At 43.4% G+C, this 17425-nt stretch overlaps 1 protein-coding gene and 1 long non-coding RNA gene across 12 annotated transcripts in view; one reads left to right on the top strand and one right to left on the bottom strand.

Moving 5' to 3' along the window:
- LDLRAD4 (low density lipoprotein receptor class A domain containing 4) overlaps nt 1-17425 on the bottom strand; it is a 419045-nt gene that overhangs the window by 82568 nt on the left and 319052 nt on the right. The gene's annotated exons all lie outside the window — the stretch shown is intronic.
- On the top strand, nt 4255-16121 carry LOC135981680 (uncharacterized). Its single transcript, XR_010598819.1, has 2 exons — nt 4255-4447; nt 12516-16121. It is a non-coding gene; the product is annotated as an uncharacterized LOC135981680 (long non-coding RNA).

Below are 17425 nucleotides of genomic sequence, written 5' to 3' on the forward strand. Positions count from 1 at the left end.
AACAAAATTAGCCACTTTGCCAAGCGAGAAGCAAAGAAGAGTGATAGCCAGACAAAAAGATCGTACATCAGAGAGTGAAAGAATTGAGAGGGAATAAACAAGAGCTGGATATAAGGCACATCTGCTCCTTCTTCTCCTCCTCCTCTATGGATTCCTACCACTTTGTCTGCCCCAACTGACACTTTCCCGCTCTCTCCTGCAGAAGCATGCCGAACTGGAGCTTCTGTCATGCTAGCTGCCTCCCTGCTTATAGATACCAGGATAAGAAACAGTTAAGTTCTGCTGCAAAGTAACAAGAGAAGCAACAGCCTTGGGCAGCCATGGGAGTAACAGCTTCTAGAGACCAGAGACCAAAAAAAAGAGTCCAATCTCAACTACTCAGGTTAGAGAAAGAGCCTCAGGACACAGGGCTAAGGCTCAGGGCAAAATTATACTGTAGACAAATATAGGTATGTCTTTACCAGCCGTTTGTATAGTGCCATAATGACAGCCACATACTTGCATGAGGTAATAAAGCGAAACAGTAACTTTGCTTGCACAAAAAGGTAAATACCAGACAGCTGGCCAAGTATGTTAACCAGTTAATGTTGGATGGATGCTGTGGAGATGTAAAGCACAAGTACTAAATATTATGTTCTTATCTAGACACCATTAGACTCATTTTTAGATTGCAAGATCTTCAGGGCACACCGCTCCTACCACAACAGGACATTAATCCCAAGAGGATGTGTGGAGGAGGGAGAATAGTGGAGCAGTTACTGGAAACCAAAAATATAAGCCAAAGGCCGCTGCTGGCACAATGTGGAGGAGCACAGGGGAGGATCAGATTGCTGGGGAACCAGAAGAAAGTCACAATAGGGCAGATAGCACCAAAGGAAACGCTGGAGACTTTGGCGGAAGGTCTTTGTCCATCCCCCTCAACTATGTGGGCAAACTCACTCCATTGCATGTGTGTGTTTTTAACACATGCATTTGAACATAAAAAATGTTTATTTCTCTATAGAACTAAGTAAAAACAAAGGCTGCCACAATAGAGCTTTTAGGAATCCTTTACCAACCCATTTGCCATGCAGGAGTGTATTTAACTGCACCAGCAATACAGCCTTAGAAAATAAAATTTATTTGACAGTGTGATGGGGTGAGCTCCCCACACTGGCCCTGCAAGAGCTGAATCATCTAATTAGATTGCATATGGGGGAGCTTTAGAATGGAGGCAGTTAATTAGAGAGAGGTGGCTCCCCTGTGCAGGAACAGGCAGGGCCTATATAAGCCAGGAGGCTGGCAACAGAAGGGGTGGCTGGGAAAGGCTGCAGTCCCTCCGTGGTAAGAGGAAGGAGTGTTTGGGGAGCTGCAGAGATGAGTTGCCTAAAGTTACTCCCTGGGAGGAGGGAGTGAAGAGACTGGCAAACCCAAAGAAGTGGGAAGGGCCAGGAGGTATGGAAGTGGCTCAGGGAAAGGCAGCAAGGTGCAGGAAACGGACCTTGGCTGCCGTATAGAGGGTCCCTGAGCTGGAACCCGGAGTAGAGGGTGGGGCCAGGTTCCCCTGCCAGCCACTGTGGGAGTGGTACTGAAAAGCAGTGAAGCAGAAGACTGCCTGAGACTGCTGGTGAGCAGGAACCTTGATGCAGCCCCTCCACCCCAGAAGGGGAAACCACAACAATGACCTGGCCAAAGGGCTGGATAGTTGCAGCTTCTGAAAGCAAGAGAGGGGCTGCAGAGAAGAAACTGATGGGATATAACTGCTAGAAGGAGCATCAGCCTGACTGAGCTAAACCCCAGAACAGCCTGTAGGTGGCGCTGTCCAGCAGTGAGTAGAGCTATGCCGCCACAGACAGGATGAACTATATGCAGATCTAATGTCACTGTGAGCCGTAATCACAGTGGCACATGATACATTCATGTACAGGCCAAATGGGGAGTTCAACAAAACAAGTTGTGAACACTGAGATCACAGATTTTGGTGGGGGTTGAAAAAACGTCCTTCTAAAATGTCTTAAAACTTCTACTTTTTAGCTGATCTGAGCAACATGAATCAAATATTTGTCCAATCTCTCTGGACTTTTCTGCAATCATTGAGCCGTCTATGTCAGATTTTCCTGCAATGTGAAATGAACAGCCACTGCTATTCTGATGTCAAGAGACTGCCACAAATCTCAGAAACCTTCCTACTTACGCTGGGTAAATGGGTGGGCAGTTCACTCCACAAATGGCGAAGGAAATACTGTGTGCTCAAAAGATGTAGCCAGCTGAAAAAAGCAACTCTTATTCATCTCTTAAAAACAGATCCAAATTGGCCATCCGAATGAATACCCAGTGCTACCATGCATGAGAATCAGAGTTAGAGATTCTAGTTTAGTCACTGGCTCCTGGGTTAGGAGCATTACCAAGTCAGTTTGTTCAACCCCTGGTGGAGAAAAAGCTTCATACTATTCTACAGGGGTTCCTCTGACTGGCTCAGAAGCAGCATTGATCAGACTCCTAAGATATGTAGATCCAACTTCTTTTAGCTAGAATGGATCTTGGACTTCATACAGAGGAAAGGGTAGAAAAGACTGAAGGAAATAGGATAAGGAATTTGCATTTAGTAGTTCATCTCCTGCATCCTAGGGTGAAAAAGTATACACCTGTATAAAGGCAGAAAGAGGTATGCTGAAAGAAAGGTTTGGCTCACTGGGGAAAGAAACTGGTTGGTTTTTTTCCTCTCTATGCTTGTACAGCACCTTACAACAGTCCCCTAATCCTGTTTGGAGGCTCCAGGTGCTGCTATAACACAAATTAATAATAACCACAACAACAGACAGCTTACTCACTGAGCTCCAGCACCATTCTTAACCCTGGGGGGCCTTTTCTGTCAAGGGAAGAAGGAGGAGAAGATTCTGTAGTACTCTTCCTTCCCACCTGCCCCTCCCCTCCCCCCATCCCATATGAAAAAATGTTTCTCATTAAAGGGTAACTACAGAGCTGGGCGGCTGGGGAGGAGGGGAATTTGTTTGCTTGCTTTTGAGGTAAAACTATTTGTTTTACAGATTCTCCAGTCTTCTCAATCCAGCATTTTAAACATTCATTTCAAAAGCAAGAGCAAAGCACATCATTAAGCCTCTTATTTCTCAATTTGTTCCCACGTCATTTCTGTCACTGTCCCTAAAATAAAACTGCCATGGACTTTCATTGGAACAAATGCAAAAAAATCTTTGTAAGTCTACTGGCAAAGCACACTGAAGAGTAATGCCAACACTATGCTTCTTCCTACACTACCATAAGGTAACTCTCTCCTTTCTCTCTTTCAATCGTGGAAAATGTGTATACAATGGGTCCTGACTTCACCTTGGGCTTAACTGTGCCACCCTTTTGCATACATTTAAATAATTATGGGTTACATTTTCCATATGCACTTATTTACTGGCAGAGTTGGGTGATTAAATTTTTGATTGCACCAATGGAAATATGCTTAAGGTTTGGAATCACATGTGTTTTTTACCAAACCAGATATACTGCCTAAGTTACTGTTGTTTTAAGGAATCATGAACTCTGATCAGTCATTTAGCTCTGTGGAAGAGGATCAGATATATTCAGAAAATATCTTTGTCTACTGTGCATGACATATTTGGCAAGTCCTTTTGTTTGAAGGATGTTCCATTGGAAACTGTTTTCTCCATGTATTCCAGGAAGAGTGGTGTCTGATATTCTTTTGAACTGGGAGGGCCATGTGCAAAAATAAAAATTAACATAAAATTAAGTGTGAGATCAGGGCTAGCTTAGTTGATTCCAATAATAATTATAAAAATATACACATTTTTAGTAAACACAAGATAAATATCCATGTTGGGTGTAGACAGCAAATATAGTATTTTCACTGATATTTCTCTCACACTTCTGCAACACACATTATAAAACTGGCAGCTCCTTTTTAAGGAACGAAGTGGTCAAATTTCCAATTGACAAAATTATGTTATTTAACAAAAATCAGCAGCGTTTTTGCCAGAGTTTGAATAGTTTCCCCACTGACTATTACAATGTTTGCTTCCTGTTAGTATAAACGTAGCTAATTTGGAGACTTGCATAATAAAATATGGGCCAAGTGAAAGAGAACGCAGAGAAAAAAACTGCTACTGAAATTCTGCACATTGTAGGCACAAAATTCTGTAGATTTCTACAGGTCTTGAAAGGAAATCCCTACAGACTTCTATTGGCTATTACAAGCGTAATCCTGTTCCCACCAGAGTCCAGTGGAGTTTTGTCAGCAGTTAGGATTTCCCAATGTTAACCTCAAATGCAAAACTTCTAACTGGAAGATCTATTTATATAGGACTGATGGCATTCCAGGAACGATTATGACCAAAGACTTTCTCAGTAGGGAGAGGAGGGGAAGTCTTCCAGTGGGATGCTACAAGAATCTGTGTGAGATTCGGTTTCATTTAACAACATTAGTAGTGAATGGAAAGTGGAGGTAAGCAGCCCAATTATGACTCTTTGAACATGTATCCAATATACCTGTAAACACCCAAGCTGGAGAAATATTAATGAGACCTAGAAAAGTTATCAGTAAGGCCACAAAGTAAAAGGATGTTTCTTATTGCTGTTTATGACCTTGTCTACACTTATGCGGCATGCAGGGTACATGTAGCTACACGCCACAGAGAAAGGCTGGCTGTGTCCACACACACTGCAGTCTGTGACTACATGCAGACATGACACTGCTAAAAATAGCAGTGTAGACATAGGAGGCATTGCTTGGATGCATAGACAGCCAAATAGAGTATAAACTCTAGGGTTCAGGCATGTAGGGTACTGCTCTATTATACTCTCCTAAGCCATGCCTCACCATCTACACTGCTATTTATACCCAGGCTAGCTAGGTATGCAGTGTCTATATTCCACACGATGCCATATGTTTAGACCTACCCTCTGCCTTAATTTGATTGTGTTGTAAACATTTGATAAAGTGACTAGAGCCTGGAGTAAGCATTAATTTTATGTCTATATGTTGAAATTGAAATAAACATAATCAAAAACACACCAGATATTTAATGGGAGAGAGAGACACTTGGAATGTATTAGCATGAAAAGTATTTCACAGTGTGGCAATCCCGGGTGTTCAAAAATCATGAGTCACACCCTCCCCGCCAAACCATGAGATTGGCTTAAAAGTTATGAGATTTTATTAAAATAAAAAGAACCAAAAATGTAGCCGTTTCTGAGCTTCTAACAATCACATTTTCAAGCTTTTCTTTGGAACAATGAGGATTAGAAGCTAACTTTTAAAATGAAACTTAAGATTCCCATGTCCTCATTAGACTCTGGAAGCAGGAGGTTTAAGAAAACACCAATTATTACTCCTGAGGGAATTCTGCACCACTCTGCATGTGCAGAATTTATGTCCCCCGCAGATTTCTTTGCTTACCCACAGAAAAATGACTTTCTGATGGGGAAGCAAAGGGAAGTCACAAGAGCAGTCATGAGAGTCCCCCAGCAGTATGTTTCGGGTGCCCAGGACAGCAGGCAGAGAAGTAAATCACTGTGGGGCAGAGAGCGGGACTGGGGAAGACCCAGCTGGTTGCTCCAACCCTGCGCTGGGCTCAGCTGCTAGTGCCAGCTGGGCTGGGGAAGACGGTACTTCCTCTTCCCCTGCATGGCATCTGCGGCGATGTCAGACACACCCCCAAATTTTTCCCCTAGCTGTAGAAAGCTCTGCAAACTGCCCTTCGCACTTCCTGCACCCGCACTTCCTGCACCCATCGTTCCTCAGCTGCAGGGGGAGGGATCTCTGTACAGGGAGTTGCTCCCCCATCCATCCAACCCCCATGCATTCAGACCCCCTCATACCCAGATCCTTCCACCGAGTCTCACCCCCCCCCCAACAGAACCCTCTCCCCCTGCACTTGGATCACCCTGACGAGCCACCCACACCTGGATCCCCACCCTACCAACCAACTAGCTGCACCTGGATCCCCACCCCACTGAGCCCCACTTGCCCAGTATCTGGACCCCCCCCCCACTGAGCCCCCCACACCAAGATCCTCCCTGCCGAGCTCTATCCCTCCCATTGAGCCCCAAACCACCTTCACCTGGACCCCCCTGCAGAGTCCCATTACTGTTGCACACAGAACCCCCCAACAAGCCCCTGTGCATCCAGATCCCCCCCATACTCAGATCCCCCACTGAGCCATCCGCACCCACATTGCCCCACACAGAACTCTCTCAACCCACACCTGGATCCCCCACACTAAGCCCCTCCACACTTGGATCCTGCCTTGCTGAGCCTGCCTGCCCACACCTGGTGCACCTGGAACGGAGGGGAAGGGTGCTGGGGTGTTTCTGGGGCAGACCCTGTCCTCGCACTGTGTCAGGGTTCGGTGCAGCCTCATTGCTGAGTCTGTATCTCAGGGGTGGGAGTTCTCCCACCTCTGTGCAGCCAGTGGTCTGTGCTCCCTAATGCCATGCTGCAGCCTCCACATTTATTTGACAAATAACATTTGCAGAATTTTAAAATATCATGCACAGAATTTTAAATTTTGGGCGCAAAATGCCCTCAGGAGTAAATAATTGTCACAAGACACTCAATAAAATAAAAAGCGTTGACAACACTGACATCTAGGGGTGACAGAGCACAATACACTGGATGCAAGCTTGAGATATGATGAGGCAGCAAAAATACTAGTGAAGTTTTGGGCTGCAAATACAAAAACACCATGTCACAAAGCAGGGAGGTAAGCGTTTCTATAGAGCACTGCTGCAGCCACAGATAGAACACTGTGCAGTTCAAGGCGTTTGAATTCCAGAAAAATGTCGACAAACTGGGGACTTTCAGAGAAAAGCAAAACAATTATTATGGGGTCAGGTGGGACTGATTTTTGAGGAAAGATAATATTAGGTTAGGGAGACTTTATAATTGTCTGCAAGCATTTGAAAGGCACACGGACCAAGGAAGAAAATAAGCTGTTTAGGGAACTTAAGGAGCATACAATTATGCATAATAAAATGAAGTCTGCTTGAGTCTTTAAAAAAAGGACTGGACTAAGCTTTTAAGATATACTATAGGGAACATTCCTGCATTGCAAGGAGATGATCAAGATTATCTATAAATCTTTTCCAATTCTAATTTCTAGGATTATAAAATCTGGAGAATTTAGATTTTTAGATGCATCAGTTGAGGAGTCATTTTGGTAAAATACACTGATTTAGAAGACTCTCTTTAAACGTGGATAAGCATATAGGACATATCTCCACTGACAACAGTGCAGTGTGTACTGTCATTTTTGACATGAACTTGCATGTGGTGGGTTATCTCTGCTTCTCTGCACCTTCAGTTCCAAAAGTTTGTGGTGACCAGGATCTGGTCATGTGCTTACAAAGCACTGCAGCCCTAGAGTACTAGTATGCTTCATCAGCTGTGCTTATAAGACTAATTCTACACGTACGCAATCAAGCAATGCCATGGAGAGACGCAAACCAATTTTCCACTTCAGCTGCCAAGTACAACTTCTGAAACCAGCCTGAATTAGTATTTGTAACTCAAACTTTTATTCTTGTTGGGCCTATACGGGAATAAAAGATATTTGGCCTGGTAGGTTCTACATCAGCAAGGTTTCAGTAAAATGGGCCAAAACCACCAGTCGGGCTTTCACGTTGTTGCAAAAACCTAAGGAGGAATGACACTATGTTTAGAGTTCATGGGGCTCTGAACTCTCTCTAGTTCTCTAAATAGGAGAAAGACAGCACGGCTGCAGCCTGCCTGACTACACTTAGCATTTTTCAAACTTGTTCAACTCTTTGCACCACTCCAACAGCATTAAATCCATTTGGATCATAAACAACCACGTAACAATTGGAGACAAAAATAGCTGGGAAAATATAAAAGCTCCTTGTACGGTCAGAATAAAAAGGAAAAGATCAGGCCTTACTGAATCTTCAAAGGGGTAAATATCTGGGAAACTCCTATTTGTGAGTTCTTAAACTATAGCTGCTGCAGTTACAAGTTGCACATTATTTTAGGATCTGGAGATAAGAGAGTATGTTCCAGCCCAAACTAGCTTTTGTGGTAAAATTAGTGGAAAGGAAAAGGCTGATGTGGCCTATCCTAAAATGCAATCGTTTGCACACCTACTAGCGACCTTTCACCCAGAGAGCTCAAAGCATTTTTCCCTCAGACTCCACAACACACCCCTGCAAAGTAGGCAAGCATTATTATATTTATTTCACGGATGAAGAAACTGAGGTACAGAACAGTTCAGTGACTTGCCCAAGGTCACACACTGAGGCATTAGCAGAGCCAGGAATAAAATTAAGATCACCTGAGACATACCCAGGGTCCTGTGCTAACCACTAACCCACACTCCCACTAATGGCTTATCTGCCATCCATTAATGTTTGTAGTATGTCTAATTAATGGCTCTTTTGGTCGAATAAGGGAGATGACATTAATATTACAGAAGAAGAGGATCAGTGACCTGATGAAACCACCTGTACTTCACCAGTGAGTCATTCCGTATGTGTCTTTATTGTTGAAGGATTTCACTGAAGACAATGGATGATCTACAACAATGTATTTCTATAAGTAGCCCAAAATAAAATGTGATTTAGAGTCCCTGCTCTACAAAACTGATCATATACACACCCACCCACCACAATAGTTTTACACACATCCTCTCTATTGGCTCAGAAACTAATTCTCTAAACTGTTTAGGCTTCCTGTTATCAAGGTCCCAGGTTTATGTGCAGGTGCTTTATTCTTGCTATCAATCAGTCACAAGAATCACAGGGAGAAAAATGGTAAGGTTCCCATTAGTTTAAAACAATAATGTGTCTCTTGTAGTTATTAGCAGAAAAGCTGGCAAAGTCCAGCAACCACAGGAGTCGGCAGCTGAGTCTGTTTTACCCTGACCCCTTCACTGAAGATCCTATTCAACATTCCTTACACAGGCAAATCTGCCATGGAAGTTAGTGGGGGTTTTGCTGCGTAAGGAGTGCTGAATAGGAAATTCCACAAGGTTTTTCGGGGAGACCTCTTCTTAGGTTTCTGTGGGCAGCTCAGGAAGTGACAAAAGAAATACAAACAATCAGTTCAGTCATCAAAAGTGTTTTTATGTCTTAAAAACAGTTGGTCCACTGACACTGATTAACTGTATATTTCACACTAGCCACTTCTTTTGACATACTGTAACTAACAACAGGTGTTGGGCTTCACTCAAATTGGCTTTCCTACCACTCATTATAATATGAAGCAATTTATAATGTTTCTGCAAATCACATGGATCGATTTTCTTTAATTTCAACCAGCAGCTGCAGCAGCAGACTAATAAATAACCACAGCAGAATCCCCATTGAGCTCCCAGAAAAGGCTGTAAATATATTTAACAACTTACAGCATAAACACATCTCCAGCTTTCAACCAGGATTGAATACCTTTCAGAAAGTGTGTTAGTTATGAGTGTATCTGAAGAGAAGAAAGGCTTTAAAGGACATGTTTGAAAGGCCTGGGTTTTTTTTTCAGAATAAAATATACGTGGTCTACTGCTCATTATATCTCTCAGACTGATCTAGTTATCTACAAATACCAGCATCTAACTATCCAGTCTTTCTTTAAAAGAACATAATAATCAGTGTGATTATTTAACATTTATTTATTTTAAAACACAAACCCTGCTCAACTTTAGGGAAGATAAGACAAGTAATGAAACATTCAGTCATAAAAACCTTTAATTGTTTCTGGTTTAATCCATACTTCTTCTGTAGTACCTTCTACGCTATTAGTAGAATGTTAGCACTGCAGTCTCAGAAGGCAACCATACCATATATTCCAGCGAACTTACTAAAGAAATGCCACAATAAAAAAAAGAGGTCATTTTAAAAACAAACATTTGCATGAGCATGAAAAAGAACGGCTTGTGTTGCTACCATGATTATTATTATAAGATAAAATGAGACATCTACTTAAATTAATCAAAAACTTTTGCTGAACTTGGATTAAAAGTTACATTTTTAGGACTTCAGGGCACCCAAATTTTGTTCCAAACTTGCAACTTGTCAGGAGCCAAAAAGTCAACAGAGTTCGTATAAGATGAAGTAGATGGCAGTCACCCTCATCTTTAATACAGACGTGAGGGCCTGTACAGGTTCCAGCAGTCAGTACTCTTGAAGCAGAACCCCTGTGGCTTTTTTCTCGGATGAAGCATTGCATGCTGGGAAGACAGTTACTACAGGCTGCAGTGCCTCATTACAGATGAGGCTGCACTTGACTATGTGGTTATTAGGCCACACACTGGCTTTTCCTGATGTCCATCATCATTTTTTTTTAAAGATGATAAATGTCATACAAGCCAATTGGATTCAATGGTTCCTGATACTTATATTAAAATAATTCAGAGCAGGGAAGCACCAACTCAAGTTCCTAATGATTATAGTGTAGCATTAGCAAGGGAAAATCACTGCCCAAACACTTCATTAATGCAGAGCTAAGGTTGACCAGCAGCGTCTCTTGCTCTTCCAGAATGTCAAGTGCACCTATACTTACCCTTTGAAAACCAGGAAATACAATGCCTTAGCTGGTACCTATCACAGCCCTACCCTATAACTTTCATTCTGCCCCCTGGAGCTGGCAAAAGCCACTCAGCATACAGTGTAAGGACGTTTCAGCTGCCCTATAGTCAGGGGTGGCGAGTTATATGGGCCCATGGAATATTCTGGGCCTGGGGGCCCAGCTCCACCAATGTTCTGGGCTGGGTCTCTCCCCATGCCTTGCCTGTTGCCCCTGTGCGCCTCCCCCGGAACATCTCCCAGCCCCACCTGCTGCCCCCGGGTGATTTAAAAGAGCCCGGGGGCCCCAAGCCATCACCACTGGCAGTGCAGTGGGGCTAAGGTGCCCTCGCTCTGCACCGCATTCGGAAAATGTGCCATTTGACGTGGTGTGTTCTCTCAAAATCAGAATGAAGTTACCAGGCAGCGAATAACTTTTTAAAGTTAAGGAGGCAGAGTTTTCTAGTGCAGAGGTTCTCCAACTATGGGGCGCGCCTCCATGGGGAGGTATGAGCATGCCCCAGGGGAAGCACTAGCCTGTCTTTTGCTCAAGAGTGCTGTCAGAGCAGATCCAAAGCTATGCTCAGCCTGGGGGTGGGATAGAAGGAGCAGATCTCCACCTGGAGGGGCAACTCTGGGATGGGGTAGGCTAGGGGTGTGTGGACACCTCAGGGAGCAGCTTGCAGGAGCTCTCCCACTCCATCCAGTGCTCTGCTCCCCAGCTTGCCCAGGCCGCAGCAGTGCAGGGGTTCACCTCCTTCCTCATCTTCCCATCAGCATCACAGGGCCTCCCATGCCACCGGTCTTCCCCCTGTGCTTCACTCTCCAGCTCAGCCAGGGGCTCCACGATCACCCCCTCTGCTCTCTTCCAACTCCCCTCCTCTCCCCTCCCGCCTCCAATACTGAGACCCCTCACATAGCTCTCCCACTTCCTGCTCCCCTGTTACTTTTTGCATCGCCCCCCTCCAAACATATTCAACAGCAACACCGGCTCCTGTCCTGCAAGGGTTAAACTGACCTTCCCCATAGGGCCACTGGGATGAAGCCAGTGGGACTCACTGCCCTGCACAGGGCAAGGTCACATAGCAAAGCAGGGCCCATGGAACGAGAGGCACAAAGCATCAAAGAGCCACAGACGCCATCTTTGTTAAGGGCATAACAATCCTTTTGGGCATCAGCTATGATGCAAGTTTACAAATGCAATAACTTGTCTTACTTACTGGTGGCACAGTGTGCAAGTACATCAGGGTCCATTCATCCACCTATCCCCAGAAGTGGAGTGTCCACCTAGAACAGCAGCGCCGGGCACACTGGGAGACAGACCTAACCTGCTTTGCAATGCAGTCGGAGCATCTGTCGTGGACACAAGCCAGACACAGATGACAAGGCCCTCCTTGTTTAGGGACCAACCCTTGCCACCATCACAACAGGCCCCAGTGACAGCCACCATGCCTGCCAGCTGCACTGCCCTCTTTGGTGCATCAGGCAGCGTAATGATTGGGCCACAACAGTACCTAGAGAGAGACAGGCAGGCTAACAGTGAGAGCGCATCTGCGGTGTGCTCCAGTGCATGGGGTCTTTGGGCTACAGGCATTCCTGCATTGGGTGCTCTGACTGTAAATCAAGCACGCCTACAATACAGGCCGTTCCCAGTCAATGGACCCAGCTACTCACACTAATGTGCTCACATCCTGCTTCTTTAAAGGCTGGCACCATTCCTTTTACCCCTAAACATCACCTCTGCAGTTGATCTCACCAGTTTTATTTTAATTGCTGCAAATTGTACTCTTTTTGAACAGAACTGGGAGATAACATGAAAGGTGCTTTATGAAACAAAATTAGTATTTTTGACACTTACACTCTCATTATAACAACATTGATCAAAGCCTTTTTTACTTTATTACTTATATTCTTGCAGAGCATAGGATTTTCACTTCTTTGTGTTGCCTGAGTAAACTATGGGGAAGTGCAATTCTTTTTTTTGTTTTTTTCTATTGTCACAGATCCAGGGTAACTGCATCTGTATTCCCGCCTCGTGGTCCCTTGACGGCACTAACTCTAGGCTCCTGGCTGCTGAGCTGTCATCTCTTTCCCTCCTGACTACAGGATCTTTAAAGGCGGCACCAGTTCCTTGCCTAGACTGTGATATTCTCAGCAAGCCAGGCTGCTTAAAAGGCCAGTGTCTACACTTTGCTTTCTCAAGGGCTATGCCTAATGTACTGCTCACAGTTATAAGTTACCACAGAGCTCTTTCTAAACAAGCACATTTATTCTTAAGGGGAAAGCATTACAGAGAAAATTTATTAAAAGCTATGAAAGAACCTACACCATGCTAAAAAGCTTACCAAAAATCACCCCAACATCAACCTCAGGCTCTGATAGGTGTCAGTACTTCAAAACCCACAACTGGATTTCCACTATGGTTACAAGTGCATAACTGGATCAGATTCAGAACCAGAATAGTTCAGTCTTTCCTTTATATGGTTTGGGCTTTTGATATGGGCCTCATGTAACAGGTAATCAGCAGACAATGGCCTACTCCTCAGAGCGCAATTTCAAAAGGATAGTTTTTTTACATAATCCTAGGTGGGGAATTTGCATTTACCTCTCCCTAGATATCCCCAGGAAAGCAACTTAACACTTCTGTTCCAAAAGTATATTCTTGTCTTGCACATTGTTCAATATAGTCCTTTGAATCCCCTGGTCTCACATCTCTCTCATCTCCCCACTCAAGAAGTTACATATAATCCCGGACCAAAATAATACATAACCCATTTATTTAATACAATGGACCCCAAAGACACTAACTTAATTCAATAAGATCTCCCCAGGATACGGTAGGAAATTGCCGTATCGGTCACAACTATGATAAAGTTTGAGTATCCTGCTCTAGTGAATAGAGCACTCAACTGGGATGAAGGAGGTTTTTAATCCTGGCTCTGCCACTAAGCTGCTGGGTGACTGCAGGCCAGTCACTTCACCTCCCTCTGCCTCTATCTTGTCTATTTAGAGTGTAAACATTTTGGGGTCAGGAACTCTCTCACACTATGTGTCCATACACACCTAATAGAAGGGGCCCTGATCTCAGTATGGACCTCTAGGTGATACCATAAGATCAATAAGAATACATCATACTAATATTCAGACTTTCATTTAACTTGAAACATTAATGCATCATGATTTTTAGCAAAAGGTTGATATGATGTCTTGCAGCATCCTTCAGCCTAAGCAGGATACCTTACTTCTATTACTTTTGTCCACCCATCCCTCTTCTCTTTTGTCCATCTTTCCTTTCTTTATTGTATCTTTTCTGTTATAACGAAGTAAACTACTTAGGCAGGGATCACATATTTTTGTGGAGTTTTTTAAGTATGTTGCAAATTATAGGCATTAAATAATTGCTAGCAATAATATAGGTCAGCAGAATAATTTTTAGAATGCACTCATTATAGTACCCTACAAATGTAATGTATTTGCTCTGCAAATTACAAGCAAAGAACAGTGAATCTTGAAGTATGGTGTAATTGGGGGAAGAGACCTAGTAAGGAGAGACATTGAGTTTGTTATGTTCTTCTAAAGTAAAAACACACACTTTTGTTCACAACAACACTATCTTCCTCTTCTTCTAGCCTTAGTCCCATCTATACAGAATCAGCTCTTTGAGTCCTTCTCCTCCACTCCAGTCTGTCTTGAAGCAGTTCCTAGGAAACTCCACAGCTAAAATCCTTTTGTATAACATCCTTCCACCTAGTTTTGGATCTTCCAACTTTTCTGTCACCCTCTACTTCCAAGTTTAACATCCTGTTTTTCTATATATTCTTCCAATCTTCTTTTCATGTCTCCAAACTATCTAAGCCTGGATTCCCTCAGCTTTTAGATAATTGGTACCGCCTTCACACTTCCACGAACTCGTTCATTCTGAACGCAGGCCATCCTTGTAACTCCAACCGTCCATTTTAACATTTTCATTTCTACTATATTCGAGATTTGCTCCTGTCTCTGCCTCAGCACCCAGCATTGGGAACCCACTAAAGTGCAGGCCTAATTACTGTCTTGTAGATCTTACCTTTTAATTTGATAGGCCTTCTCCTTTTGCAGATCACTCTGCTTACTTCTCTCCATTTAGTCCATGCCTTTCCTGTTCTGCTTACAAGTTTGTCGTTGAGCTCCCCATTATCCTGTACTATCAAACCTAGGTACTTGAACTTCTATACCTTTGTAGCAGCTCTCCCCTCCCCACTCGATTTACAGTCTCATAATCTTCCTACAAGGTAATATCATAAAATTTGCTGTTCATATATTCCATTTTTTTTCTGCTGATTTTCATGCCATTTATTTCAAGTACGCACCTCCATCTCTCAGCTTCTTCCACTTCCTCTCTGCTCTCCCCCACAAGCACTGCACCATCTGCAAAAAGCATGCACCAAGGTGCAATTCTCTGGGTGTTTTCTGTAAGTGCATTGAGCACCAGAGTGAATAAAAAGGGGCTAAGTGCCAAGCCTTGATGTACTCCAACTCTTACTAGAAACTGTAACAGCACCCCCTATATGTCCTGGATGAGTTTGATACATCTTTAGGTACCTGTTTCATTCTCATACACCACCAGATGACTTCTCTCAGAACATGATCCTAAGCCTTTGATTCAATTAATACTATGTGCATGTGACAGGGTGCTCTAAGCAGCTTCAAATTAGGCTCTGTGGACCCCAGCAGCCTGGTCACTTAGAACCCCCAGGGCACTGGGTGGGTTAAGGTAGAAGGGAGCACTTACACCTGGGGTAGCCTGACGAGTTAATGATGTGATTAGCTCACCAGCTGGAGAACCCAGGAAGGAAAGCAGGCAGCATAAAAGACTAACCCAGGAAGCAGGAATGGACCTCTTATAACTGTGGCTATGTGGTGATATTGTAACTGGAACTTAGGAAGGAGACAAACACACACATGTGGGTGGAGGCACCTCGGTGGATTTGTGTGCTGCTTCGCTCACCAAGAGGGTGTCCCAGCCAGACCAGATGTCCTGATTTTATAGGGACAGTCCCGATTTTGGGGTCTTTTTCTTATATAGGCTCCTATTACCCTCCACCCCGTGTCCCGATTTTTCACATTTGCTGACTGGTCACCCCATAGCCAGGGGTTTTCCTGGAGAGGAAAGGAAAGCCTGTTCCACAGTTCAGACAATCAAAATAGTAAATGCATCTTTTTAATTTAGCAAAATAGAGATATCGGTTTATTTTAAGATGACTTTCACTCGCTGAACACTGTTTTAATGCAAACAAACTGAAATGTAACCATCTTCAGTCCCCCAAAAATTAATGCACTTCTTTGCTTTTGTCCACAGATCTTCAAACAAATGCAATGTAACTTGGTGTGGGGGGCTTTTTATTTGTACTTCAATCAAATATCTGACTCTTAAGCTGTAAGCAAGTCCCTTAAAATTTTCCTGAACAAGTGATAGAGGGAAAGCAGCAAAAATGAGCGTGCAACAAGGTTCCTTTATTTAAATACCATACAAATATGATGTTTGGACAAGAGGTACAAGTAAATATCCATTGTGACATTACCCCAGCTACATGTTTGTTAATAAAGCTGAACACCAGAGTCTGGGAAAAGTGCAGCTATTTCTCAGTAAACTCTTGTCTGTCTGGTACATTTTAAGGGACAGGATGTCTGGGTCACATAGGAAGGCAAGTTGGAATCTCTGTGAACCTTGTAATATCAGGGCTATGTTGCAAGCTGTGTTAACTGTTTAAATGGAAGATTTTTTTTTTATAAGAGTGAGATTTTAAATGTCTAACTGAAACATTTAAAACATAGCAAAGTCCTGCTACGTAAGGAGAGACAGTCAGTTTTGCCAACTCTTGCAATTTTATTGCAAGTCTCATAATATTTTATGTTTTACTTAAGCTGTAGCTCCTGGTGACAAGTGATTACCCGAGAATCTCAGCTTTCATTTGCAAAAAAGAAGTATATTTCTAGTACATTTCATGGTGCAGAGAAAAGCTTGAAATCATGACCAGAGTGCACTCTAAAGGCTCAAAAACTAAAAGGCAACAAAGAGAATGCAACATTTATTTTTGAAAAGTCTTGTGATTTTGGGGCCAATCTCATGATTTTTGGGGACTAACTCATGATTTTTGAACATTTAGGGTTGGCAATACTGGAAATTTTAAAAACTGTCTTAAAATTAATCCCAAATAAATGAGTCTTCATTCCTCAATATAAATGAAAGCACTGAAGGTAGGGTTGGTGTAGTGCAGAAAACTACCATTACTGTCTTGCACTTGAGAGGCTCACAACAAAGCAAATGCAAAATTTTCCTCATGCCTTCACAAATCAATCAACTAATGGCAGCACAACAAGGGCAATACATGGGCTGGCAAGAGACTGGTGGTGGGGTTCACAGAAAAATGATAAAGAGGACAAGTACAGTTGCGAGTTCTAGCCCGGTGCTGGATAGTGGGAATCAGGCAATCAGCAGCTGCTGAGGTGCAGCAGCTTCAGGAGCAGGAGACACAGGAGCTGGTAGAAGTTACAGTGAGGTCTGTTATTGCTGCTGTGCTAGGGAGGTTGCAGCGTTGTGCTGTCACCAAACCCCCATATGCAGAGCAAAACTACAATGTACACATTGCAGGAGCACTCTAGCAGGGAAGAGGGGCTGGAGATTGGCCTCAGAAGCAGTAGCAGGGGCGGGCTATCATCAGTCACCAAGTAGGTTGAATGGCAATACACTTTCCTCCAAGTAGGTCAGAAAAAGTTAATACAGATATAATGCTATGATTAACTATCACTTCTGCTTTTGCTGCATTTATCCCCCTGGCCCCCGTCAACCACACCTATGCACATCTCTGGTTTTCCGTTTCCAAGAGAGATGGAAAGATCACACCATGTATTTGAATTTAAAAGAAAAAGAAAC

The sequence above is a fragment of the Chrysemys picta genome, chromosome 2 (assembly GCF_011386835.1).
Source record: "Chrysemys picta bellii isolate R12L10 chromosome 2, ASM1138683v2, whole genome shotgun sequence".
Taxonomy (NCBI): Eukaryota; Metazoa; Chordata; order Testudines; family Emydidae; genus Chrysemys; species Chrysemys picta.